Raw genomic sequence first — 11,015 nt, 5'->3', positions numbered from 1 at the left:
CAGCATCGACAGTTTTTGTGTCTATTGGACAAATGGAAACATTTTACAAAAATGCAACATCTTCAGCTAGAAGAGATTAACAGATTTCGGTGTCCACGGCTTCCATTTTGAAAGAGATAGGAGGCCGAGATGTTAATGGCCAGGAAAGTCACACAGTGGCTAGGCTGAGAGCTCGGGGCTCCCCCACCCCTCTGCACCCATGTTAAGGCACAGCTGGCCCATCTCTCCCCAGGACAGCTCTGAGTCCACACCCAGCCAGCAGCAGCCTTGCCATCATTGCTCAAGGTCCTGAGAAGTCCAAGGCACAATTAGCCCCATTCTCCCTGTGATTCTAAGTGGCTTCGAACTGACCCCCACTGCCCTTACATTGTACTGTTTACCTGCTTATGGTATCAACTTCATCACTAGAATCTTCTTCAAGAAAAGACAATTTTTTTTTTCATTTTTATTGATTCATAATCAAGAAAAGACAATTTCTCAATCCTCTGTGTCATTAGCCCAATGCAGGCACCAGGAAAAAAGTTAATACGTAATTATTAAACATTGGACACCATACCCACAATTTGCTCAAAATCTGAGTGGTGGAGTGGAGGTAAGACCCGAATCTATGACCCAACAAGTAACTCCAAGAGCCCGGGGCCATCAGGAGGTGTTGGCAGGGTTCTGAGTCGCAGGGAGGCCTGAGCTGTCCCACGGACTGGGGCTGTCTCTCTCTCTGCCGTTCCCACGTTGGCTCCGAGCCCTTGGGAATCGCTGTCCTTGTCACCTCTGGATGTAACGGAAATGAGTGCAGCTGGTTAAGCCCTCAGCTGTCAGGTGGCCGAGCAGCTGCCGCACAGGAGGCTGGCCAGGAAGCGCCTGTGCCCGGGAAGGAGGGAACGCGGGCCCTGCAGGAATGCTGTGTATGTAAGTGACCTTCTCCTTGCCAGACTTTCTCATTGTCTCCAGAACAATGTGACTGCTAGCTGCTGATTCTCTTGGTGACCATTGTCGGGGATCAGTGACATCTCAGTTAACCAGCCAGGCTAGGGAGTGAGTGTCTTCTGGTAACGACGTTCCTCGGCTCATAGAAGGAATGAATACTCATCCTGCAGTGGCCCCTTCCCAGCACGGCTGCCTCTTCTCACCGGCACGACTGCTTTGCTCATGTTCCATCGTATATTCCCTTCCCTTTCCTTTCCCTCCCTTTCTTCAGTCTTAATCAGAGGAAACCTTTGCTACATCATCAACATATTTTTAAAGGCCTCATAACAGAATGATGTTGGTTTTTCCCGGGTAACTTTGGGGTAACAGAATCTTCTTGAGGGAAACCAGTTATCATTTCTCAGTAGGCAGGAAGAGAAAACAGTCCTGGAGGAGAAATACTGATTGGAAGCCAGGCAGTTGCAGCAGCTTGGGGAAACAATGGGGGAATTGTTTAACATATTGAGCAGTTAAAACATAAATGTCAAGTCGCCTCCTAACCCCTCTGCCCAGCCTGGGCGACCAAACAGAATGGAAGAGTTGGAATTATTTCCCTCTTTGAAACCAGAGATTCAAAGGTAGCCAGCAGAAAACCCCAGAGGTCGTGGAGGAATGTGTTACGCACATCATTCATCATCCAATCTGCTGTCCGAAACGGCTACAGGAGCTGCAGGAGCTCTTTTCGGTTCTCTGTAGCTTGCAGACCGAAAGCTTCTTAGCTGCCATTGGAGGGCTCTGGCTTTGCCCGGCTTCCACACTGGGGCGGGGGGTGTGAGGTCCTGGTACTCACTGTGCAGCAGCTGTCTTGCTAGGACCAAACAAGTAACTTGGATGGCTTTGGACACGATTATAGTTTTGCTGTTGTTGTTGTTGTTTTGGGTTTTTTTTTTTTACTTTAAAAAAAAAGTTGGGGGGGAGTAATTAAGTCTACTTATTTATTTACTTTTATTCAACTTTTTTTTTTTTAATGGAGGCACTGGGGATTGAACCCAGGACCTTGTGCATGCTAAGCAGGCACTCTACCACTGAGCTGTACCTCCTGCCAACACAAGTATAGTTATCAGAAGCAGCAGGTTCATCCCGAGGTCCTTGTTGCAGTGAGGAAGGGCTGGACCATCTCTCAGCCTCTTTGGGGACTGACCTCAACTGTTACTCAGACCCTGACGCCTAACTCGGTGCCTGGTCCTGAGGAGGCAGGCGCTCACTGACCCCAAACCTGCAGAGATTCCTCTGCCCTGGGAGGACAGAAGGGGCTGCCCTTGTGAATAATTCATAAGAGGTAAATCGTCAGACCTGGGTGCTCACCTAGCTATGGGAGTAACTTTGGGCAACTCATCCCACCTTTCTGAGCTGCAGTTTCCCAGTCTGTAAACTGAGAATTCTGAAACCCGGCTTCTAAGGTTATTACGAGAGGTGAATGAGGCAAGGTTTACAAAGCCACTGGTACACAGTAAGTGCTCAATAAATGGTTGTTCTCTTCCCTTTTATTCTATCTGATGCTTCTTTTCCATCTTCAGTTTCGCTTGGGTTTGGGTGATAGTCACTTTTCCTGTTAGAACTTAAAAAAGCCAGCTGCCCCGGTGACCACGGCTTCTCTGCAGCACACAGACTAGTGAGGCTTTGGGCGGTCCAGAGGGAAGTTTCTGCAGCCAAGAGTCCAGGTACAAGGTACCAGGTTTTACACACCATGTTTACAAAGCAGTGTACATTTTTATGCTAGCTTTCATTCAGAAATGATTTTTTTTAATGGGAAGACAAGAATCTGGCCAACTCAAACTACCATGTTATGATTTATTCATCCCAAATCTATTCTCTAACTACAGTTCTGATATTTTAAAAATACATCTTGCTCTCAGGAAATCCGCAGCTACTTTAGGGATTTCAGAGAACTAGAAAACGCAGATGAAGTGTGGGCGAGGATTACAAACCCAGCCGTCCCACCCTGCCCACTCCGTGATGCTGGACGGAAGTCCCCTGCGGTGTCTACCACGTGACCGCCAAGCTGTCACTTTCAGGGGCTGTTAACACATTCCAGGGAAGCTTCTTTAATTCCCAACCTGTAACTGGCAAATATTACAGGCAGCTTCTAGTGACTCCTCATTATATTTTATTAAGTATGTTATTATTCAGTTATTCAAAATTTTTTTAGTAATCTCAACCAATACGATAGTAACCATCTAATGGAAAATTTGATGGGTTGAAAAATAACTAATGAGTTTTTTTTGCCTTAAAGGAGCGTTGGCCTGGGCTGCGGGCAGGTGAGGTATTTGTGCAGGCTTCCAGAATCTTCCTTTTTAGCGCTTCTCTGAGGAAATGTCTTCATGGAGAAGATAGCCAATATGTCAGCATAGTACGCATCTCTAACGGTGGAGTAAGGAAACTAGCCTGTCCCCTCAGTGTGTTCTGAAGGGACAGGTCATTATTCACGTGCCTATATGAGTAGGATCATATTTTATTTATAGTATATGCTTGACAGTGCAAAGTGTACAGTGCCTTTTGTCTGACTTTTCTTTCAAAGGACTATCACTACTCTCCCATATTATCTGGTGGCTATCAGCTCTCTTAAGAAAAGTACAAATCCTCAAAAACTCTTTCTTAAGTGACATTGATGAACTGACTCTCAAAGTTTTCAGGACTGTCCCAGTATTTCACAGCAGGAGACGTAAAACCTATTTAGTTTCCACTGCTACACAGTGTGTTATAGTTTTATTTTTCTGGCATAGCAGATGCTGATAAAAAGATGGTGTTCTCACAGTGCTTGCTGAGTTTTCCACATTGTGCAAACTTTACTGCATTACACGATTTTAACCATAAATGCCAAGACATCCACGAGGGAAGTCCAATCAGGTTTATTTTACAGGGTACTCATAAACATCTCAAATTCATCCGTCTTGGGAATTTATCAGCACACATCATAAAATATTCCCTAGTGGCTGCTAACGCCAATCTAATGGTGCCTACGGTACACGAGGTGGTGATGTTCATGGTGCAGGATTAGAACAATGTTCAGTGAACAGCTACATACATAAAAATTAATTAGTCGGAGAACAAACTTTCCAAGCTTGAAACAACTTAATTACTTGGTGGCTATCAGTGCAATAACTGCTTCCCAAGCAGCAGCACCTCCAGGGAGAATGCCCAAGGACAGACAGGAAACACAGCCCGGCTGAATTTCTGGAGCATTAAACTTCCCACCCTGAGCAATAGCTCCCTACCCCCTGCCCCCACGCCTCCCCTGCTGCCATCCGCTGCATCCTGTGGAGGTGCAGGCCTTTCCCCTAGGACCATTTGTCACCCTGTCCAGCCTCCATTCACTCCTGCCCTCCTGCATTCACTCCACAGAAATTTATAGAGCATCTACCTTGTGCCAACTCCCTGTTCCCGACCTCGGGCGACTGACAATGCAGTGCTGGTCCCCTTCAGTCATCCCACCTGAGAGCTGCTCAGCCTCCTGTCCCTGCATCCTTGACCAGGCCTGAAGGATGCTGCACAGTCGTCAGTGGTCAAGTGGAGAACGGATGCCCTTGCATTGCTGTGTTGAGCCCTACAGCCCTTGTGCTGCAGTAGTGTATTCCCAGTATATCCTATTGGGTAAATTATACATATATAAAATACAAATTATGTAAATTACACATAAATTATGCATATATAATAAGGGATTGGATCCTGCAATTATGAACACTGAGAAGTCCCAGGATCTGCAGTCAGCCGGCAAGCTGGAGACCCACCTTCCCCACCCACCTCCATGCCATGTGACTGCTTCCGGCGCGGATGCTACCTCCCCATCCTGGGCATCCTCTCACCTGCCACCGGAACTGTCAAGATGTTCGACCATATAAATGAACATGATTATTTTTTGGAAAAACTGGTTTCCTTTTAGTGTCTCTTCCCCTGATAATGTACTAAGGTACAGCCCCTAGATTTATCATTCTGAACAACAGAAAGGACAATGCACCCGACAGCCTCCTAAGAAACTTTCCAGGGTTTGAGGAAAACAAATCAGTAATATTAAAGTCTTTAATAATATATAACACAGATTTTTGAATTTCAAACATGAATACTTTTTTCTAAAGAGAGTTGCTTATTTTGAAACTAGTGGCCTCTGGTGAATGATATCGTTTAGCTAAAGGGACAAGACAGCAGGCACAAGGCACAGGAAGATACTCCACGCCCAGAATCTTTGGGCCACCTGCCTATCTCCCTGAGCTCCCACTCCAACCCCGCCCCTAGCCAGGTGCATATCCACAAACTGCACGGATAGCTGCTGCTCTGATTAACCCAGACTCCCTCTGCTCTTTGTTTATACCAACCCTAGTTCCTTCTCCTGATTTCCCAGCCAGATATGGTCGTAGTGTCTGGGTTCTGCCCTTTTTCTATTTATTCATCCACTCTTAGCTCACTAACATTTGTAATCCCCATACCTGCATTCCCCAAGGCCACACTTATAACACATACATGAGATCTGCCTTGTCAAAAGCACATAACTCAGATGAACACACGATTGGGGGAGTGCCAAACACTGCCCTAACATACATCAAATCAGACACACTGGCCATTAGTAACCATATACATACAACTTTATCAGAAGTCCAAGTAGGTGTTACAAAACAGGGTTCTTCTGGCTGTAAATATTTTATGAGAGAGTTTGTTAACTAATGCCAAATTGTTGATTTTCAAACAGTATCATTTTAAATAAATAAAGATCTCTTTCTTAACATAAGTATATGCATAAGGAATGTATGGTAGGTAAGACAGAGGATGAAACACGAAGCAGATTATCTGTGAAGGATGTTTCAATTCCCACAGGATATAATGGAAATTCCTGAAACTTCTAGGCAAAGAGATAAAAACAATGTGTTCTCTACTTTGATGGATAGGATGCCAATGTTTTCTCTTCCGGAACACACATCCCTAAGGAAACAGAAGCACATGGTAATTGGTTGAATTTTCACCTAAGTTTTAGGCACACACAGCTTTGGGAGTTCAGATTTGTTTTGATTACCTGTTTGTAGAGGAAATCCACTTTCCTGGAGATAGGAGTTTAAATGGCCTTGAGAACTCTCTTTAGATCTGTATTACCACGTCCCTGTATGTGTACACATGGCACACACACCCCTGCAGACACTCACACATGCACACCCAGAGGCTCAGAGAAACAGGGGCTGCCTTGGACTTACACTGGGAGGTTGCAGAAGGCGTATGATCACAGGTTCCCAACCTGGGTTTATGCTTGTTAAACAGATGAGGAACGTGTGGCTCAATTATGTAAACAGCTGGGCACAGGACACTGCAAATCACAAGTGCGAGCGCCTGGGAGTCCAAGAAGAAGGTGGCCTCGTCGGTGGCAGGGACTGGATTTACTTACTTTTTCTCTGCAGGACACCCTGTAGACTGAGTACCGCAGGGAGCAAGTCACCAAGTATATCCCCACCCGCCTCCCGTGGCCTCACTTTCACTGGCCGTGAGCACCTGGGCTGCCGGAGGTTTCTGGAGGCCCTCTTGTTCCTCGTGCACATCGTGCCTGTGTTGGGGGGCACCCAGTACTGAGCAGCATTCAGCGCCGGGACTGGGCACACTGCGGATTCAGAAACCCTGAGAACCGGAGAGCATCCCCAGTAACTCGTCTGCTGGCACCAAGCCCAGTCCCCCGTCTCCCCAGCGCGGGGGCAGAAAGGGAAATCCTTGGGGGGTTAATGGGCTAAGGTGAAACAAAAACAGCCACAGGAAGCACACGGCTATGCTTGGATAGCGCTGCCCACGCAGAAGGCGTTTGTGTATGTACACTTCCAGCACGAAGACTCCTGCAGTAGAGGCGTCCGTCTATGGTGTTCTGTTTCGGCTGGATCATCTTCAGCTTTAAAAATCAGAGTCCCGTTAGACATTAAAGGACAAGCCCAAGTGCAACTTCTCACAGCCCGACCCTGAGGATACGTTAGGAGCCAAGATAACGGGTAGAAAGTACAGCAGGATCCTCTTCTGTGTGGAATTCCTTCCGTGGGTTGTGCAGTGACGACTGTCTCCTTTCCCTCTGGCTGGCGAGTATCCCCTCTGTGTGAAGCAGTGTCTACTCCGCAGTAACGAATTTTGACAGCGAGCCCTTCTGCGACCCGGCACCATTACCTCCCCTCTGCGTGTTCGGTGCCAAAGCCATTTTAATGGATTCACTTACACTCTTCATATTAGCTGAGGAGTGAATTCCGGAATGACGGCATTTCCAGGAGTAACTATTGACTCAGAAAGTGACTAATGGACCATTAGGGTTTTCTCAGTTTGAGATTTATTCCCTCTGATTTCTTACCAAATTCTCAAAGGTGGTGAGGAGCTGGGGCTGAGTAAGTGCAGAGTCCAAGGAAAGATGGATTAAAATGTCAAACCCATGTGACAAAGCGGTTTAAAAAAAGAGAGAAGAGAAAAAAAAGTTGTAAGAAAGAGGTAAAATCTGTGATGTCCCTCTAAATTGTTGGGTTTTTTAATTAAGAAATTGAATGTGGACTCTAGGCAGGGTGTACAAAAGAGAAGTGCCTCCACTGACCTGGAGTCAGGGAAGAAAATCAGAGGCAGGCAGCCAGCATTTCTGCAAAGGGAAGTCTCAGCTCTGCGGGGTCCTAGCTCCCTGGCCTTAAGCAAGCTTCTTAATTGCTCAGCACCTTAGCTTCTCCACGATCAAAGGGGCGTGTGACACCTACTCTACCTACTCTCAGAGTTCCTGGAAGGAATGGATGAAAAAACCCCAGCAGAATGCCTCGTTCATGCCTGGTACACAATTGATTCTGGAACAAAGCAGGGGGAGAACAAATATGCACAGCAGGCACCAGACTGCAGTCAAGGGGAAGATCAGAGCAGTGGGGGCTGAGTAACTGCCCTGTCCCAGGACAGAAGCAGATTCCCCAGCATCAAAGACAGATGAAGATGAAAAAGCCTTAGGCTTTCCATACAAGAAAACACACGGTTGTTTAGAAAATTACTCTGCTCTCTACCAAGGTTTCGTGGAGGTTATTTTCTGCTCCGTTTCTATAAACAAGACAGAGCTTCCATCCTTCTGGGGAGTCTACGTGGACCTGCAGTTACCGGCTGCCGTAACCTTCCCCCAGATCTGCTACAAAGGCACAAGGATCTTGCTACTAGCTGTGTTCTGTTCCTCTCCGATAACAGACATGGCTTTTCCACATCTTACTTGTTATGTTTTTCATTGGGCAGTTTCTGAGTTTCGATGGCCAAATTAATGAAGCATATTTTACGTAGCACAAGAACCTCCCAGTATCAGTCCACCTACATTTCTATTGTGGCTGGTGCCCTTATGGTATCTTTAACCCAGGGCATGGATAAGATGTGGGCCTTCAGCGTCTACTGATAAGAGAATGGTTTAAATCCCACCACAGTGTCCACTCATTGCTCGTTGCCCGTGTAGTCACTCACTCCTTGTGTCATCAATAAGTTGCTTGTTTCTGGCTCTGACAAAATGCTAGGGAGCAAACTGAAACTGAGTGGAGAATAACACAAGAGAAGATTTTAGTGTTACATCAGATTGGAGTTAACTGAATCAATATACTGTTAGGCATATTCCAGAAAAACAATTATTTAAACAGGTTTAAGTTGAAGTCAAGTAGAACACCGAAGCAGTGAACTCGGGCTGTGGAGGCAAATTCACCTGGGTTCTGATCTTATTTTAAACTCTTATAATTTCTTTTAATTGCCTCCTTTTCATAATACCTGAGTTGAGTGTGACGGATAGTATAGAAAGTCAATGCCACATTTCCTGTAAAGGTAGAGTTATCCGTCCCAATACCAGGACTATAAATATCACCTGGGTTTTGGTTCAAATACAAGTTCATCTTTAATAACGATCTTTAAAAAAATAAGTGAGAGTATGGGAGTTTAACTGCTTGAGATGTTTACTTTCTCCAGAATAGAAGTGAAACTATAAACAGAACAAGTGTGAATTCACTAACCACTCAGGCTGTTTGTGGATCCCCCTACCCAAGGCTCCAGGTAGTGGTGATAACCAGCTCTCCGGGAGAAAAAAAAAGAAGCCCCGATAAATTCATGTTAAATAGCTTGGATAGTCCAACAGACTGGAGGAGGCTGTTCTTTATTCTATCCCCTGTCTTCGCTTCTTTACTTGGGAATTTCCCCCTGATGTTTGAGGTAAGTGTTTCTGTGGTTTATAATTCATATTATTTTAGCCCTGATTCCAATTCAAAACTTCTGAAACTGCATAACCTTATTCTTACTCGGGGTTAAATTGCAGATTTCCTTCCTGCATGATTCTAGAAACAAAGTTCAAAATATCTGGCCTGGGGACACTGAACCATCTTTGAAAAAAAGTTATTTTTAAATAAAGAGTCGGTTTCATATAGCTGGGATACTTCCACTTTGGATGGAAATCTTTTACTAAAAAAAAATTGTCTTTGAGTTTCCTTATTTAAATTGGAAAATAAAGATCAAGTAAGGATTTTTATTCAATAATTTTTGCCATTGGTCATACAATTTCAGGCAAATTAAATGACTGCATGAAAGGAAAGGAATGCGTAAGTGGCTAAGAGACTGCATCTCGGGGGAAGATAATTGATATGCCAAACTAGTTTTCCAACCGTTTCTAAAGACAATGGGAAACCAGTCCACCCAGTGACATCCCATCCAGCGTGCGCCATCCTATTCTGCTGGGCTGCGTGAAGTCCTCCCAGCCTCCCTCCCCCACATTCAAGGTGTGCTTGGAGAAGTTAAGTCCTCCTGTGCTGTCTGCGGAAAGGAATCTGAAAACAACCGGGCTCATCTCCCTATGACTGCCTCGGAAGGCATCACCACACTCTCCTATCAAATAGAGATGAAGAGCTTCCAGATTATTATTACAAAAGGATTTGGGTTTTCAAGTTCATTTATTCCCCTGGCAATCATATTCTGTAGTGCAATGACAATATGGGAGATTTCCTGGAAAGACAAAGCTTGGGACTTGGTTCCATTTCAGAATTTTCAGGAAGAGAACAGAACTCAAAACAGAGACTGGCTTTTCCCCTTAGATAATCTGCCGCAATTTTCTAAGGACAACTTCATTCTTCCTTTCAAGGAATTAAATTGCAGCAGAATTACTTCTCAGAAGGACAAACATTGGGTGGGCTGTCATTTTTTTATCTAGATAAAGACTCCTCATTTCTCCAAGTACCCAGGACTCCCCCTCCACTGCTTCTGCCTGCCACGTGACCCCTCAGCAGTTCGCACAGAGCTTCTGCTTACAAGGGTCTGCACTCTGCCTGAGCATGGGGAGGGGGTGATAGAGCAAACACGTCACACCCAGGCAATCAAAACCATCTGGCTTTTTCTAGCGGACCACCAGCTTCTCACATATCCTTTATTGCTTAAAACTGGTTCTTTTCTTTTCTTCAGTGGAGAGGCACCCCGCTGGTAAAAAAAATGTTTTGAGCATCTCCAATACATGTGTATTTATTTATAAGTTATAAATATGTATTACTCTCTGAATATATTTTGTGTATTTTTAGGTATACACAAAAATTGAACTTAAAAACTATTAAAGTAGCCTTAAAGAGAAGTTCTAAGATTTTCTTTCTCACACTCCTGCTGGGATCCAGGCAGCTAAGTTTGCCCACCCCTGGATGGTAGATGGTGGATGGTAACTCCAAAACCCGGAGGTGACATAGATGACGGAGGTGTTGGCAGGGATGTGGCACATAACTGCAGACTGAAAGGAGGCAAAAAACACTCTAACTGAGATGGGTTTTGTGATGTGCCTACATCCGGATTCACTCTGAGTCAGTTTTGATAATCCCAGCTCCCACTAAGCTCAGCTGTGTCGTGCATCAGGATGACTGACGACTGAGCTAATAATAAATCTATCGAGAGATACATTCCCCAGAACTGCTTCCGCAATACTGAGAAAAGTTCGGAAACTATGACAGTCCTCAACTCTATCTGCTAGAAATGCACAGTGCCCCCAGCTCTTTCTAAGGTACGATGGAAAATTAGATGGTGAGAACACGGGAGGGTCATTCCTGGAAACAGCAAATCACATCATGCAAACGATCCCAACTCATTGGAGA

The sequence above is a fragment of the Vicugna pacos genome, chromosome 24, assembly GCF_048564905.1.
Source record: "Vicugna pacos chromosome 24, VicPac4, whole genome shotgun sequence".
NCBI classification, from domain to species: Eukaryota; Metazoa; Chordata; class Mammalia; order Artiodactyla; family Camelidae; genus Vicugna; species Vicugna pacos.
The sequence above is the reverse complement of the archived record's forward strand: the minus strand, read 5'-3'. Positions refer to the sequence as shown.